The sequence below is a fragment of the Charadrius vociferus genome, unplaced genomic scaffold (assembly GCF_000708025.1).
Source record: "Charadrius vociferus isolate BGI_N301 unplaced genomic scaffold, ASM70802v2 scaffold7, whole genome shotgun sequence".
Classification (NCBI taxonomy): domain Eukaryota; kingdom Metazoa; phylum Chordata; class Aves; order Charadriiformes; family Charadriidae; genus Charadrius; species Charadrius vociferus.
The window spans coordinates 8,461,270-8,463,220 of NW_009649308.1; positions in this window are offsets into that span (position 1 = coordinate 8,461,270).

Here is a 1,951-nt window from a genome sequence, read left to right on the forward strand (position 1 = left end):
TTTTATGGGCCTCTTTCTCTCTTGACTTGCTACTCAGGTGTATTGCATGTACTGCGTGCTGGCTAACAACACGATCGCTGTCAGGTTTCTGAAGCTAAACTAGCTCTTTATTAGGTTCTTTAAAGTCTGATAGATTTGGCGAAATAGAAGCAACCTCCTATCTACATTAACAGCAGGGGAGAGAGCTGAGTTCCTCACAGAGCAAGAACAGACACACAAAGGCAGTGAGTACCTTGTCTGAGGTCATGTGTGAAGTCTGTGGCAGGTGTCCCATGCTTGTACCCTTAGCACGTGTCTCTGCCTCTCAATATCTCCTGCAAGGAAACAAAACAGCAGGCAGAGCTCTGCTCCTGTCCTCTGGTGGAGACCAGCTCCAGGCACTGGTTTGTACCAAGCCAGAGCTCAGGGTACTGTGAGCCTGGAGGCTGGCGGTGTGCTGCCAGCTCCCTCGTATCCCACCATCTTCCCATAGCTTCCACTGTTCCTCCTGGGATGGGGCCTGGGAAGGGAATACGCCTACGTTGCTCTCTGCAGACGTGGGCATCTTGTAGCCAGGCACCCATCTGAGGTGGCAGTTGCTGCTAGCTGAGCCGAGGAGCGGCAGTTTGCTGCTGTCTGTGTGCGCATGGAAATGCTCTTTACAGGTTCAAAAGTCATCCAGAGTTTGTCAGTACCTGGAGTGGGGCAGAGGCCCCGCTGAAGGCTGCCAGAAGGGAATTGCAAGGCTCTGCAGCTCTACGCAAAGCAAGCATGGAGGCGTGCCATCTTCTGTCTGCTCTCCGAGTTGCCTGGTCGTGAGCGGTCTCGATCTCAGAACTGTGTCTGTATCTGGTGCGTTTGCTCAGGTACCTGCATCTGCCTCCTCGCTGGCCACCTCCGTGCCCTCGCACAGGCTCTCCAGGCGGTGTGCCCAAGTGCCCACCTGCAGATGTGCGCCTGGGGAGAGCAGTGTCCCTCCAAACCCTTGGCCCATGTTTGTAATGACCCGAGGGTAAAGACAGGCAGAGGAGTGGTCAAGATTTTCTTGGACTGCTTGTGTCCTTGCATACTGCTTCTCGGTTGTCCTCCCCAGTTCTCATCCTGCTTTGCTTTTTATAGAGTATACGACAATGCAGCTGTCATTTTGTGCCTCAGAATCCTCAATTAATATACTTCAGTTTTCTTTTAAGGCCTGAAGTTGTTGTAAATAGAAAGTAGGGGGTGTCAAACAGTAGTAGGCTTCAGCCAGCAGCAGGGTAAATGTTGAGCTGTTTTAAGAACAAGTTTCTTTGCAAAGCTTTTGTGCCATAAATCTGATGTGTGCCTGGCACAAGGAATCTATTTTGGGTCCTGTTGTTGTCCTCTTTCTTCTTCCCGTGCTTTTTTGTTTGTTTACTTGTTTCTGTGCTTTTTGATGGTTCCCTATTTTTGGTGCTTTCTTTGACCTGATACAAAGCTGCATTAGTGTCGCCTGCTGCTCTGGGAGTTTGTACTTTCGTGGGGATTTGCATTAGGACCTCAGGCTGCTGTGGAAACACCTACTGAGCAATGGAGGCACTTCCCTTTTAAAGGAGCAAGTGCAGATGGCTCTGCGCATTCTGCACAGAGACCTTCAGAGATGGGGGTACCCTGATGTTTTGGGAACAGATATGGCTTGGCTCTTGTCTGCTTACATCCAAAGATTTGTGTCCTTTTGCATGAGTGACTTGCAAATGCCCTCCCAGGTTCTTCAGACAAGGCATCTGTGGTTGTACAGAGAAGCTAAGTGATTAGTGAAAATTTGCACGAAACGGGAACGAAACCCAGGAGTGTGAGAGACCCACCAGTTACTCTAACTAGGATTTGTAGCGTGGACACAGTGCCATTTCCAAAACTAGAATGGTCCCTGCTGGCTCAAGCGCTCTGCCTTACCGTGCCTGAGGCTGGGATGTCCTTACTCCTGGATGCCACCACATTTTGGGGGGGGGGGGGG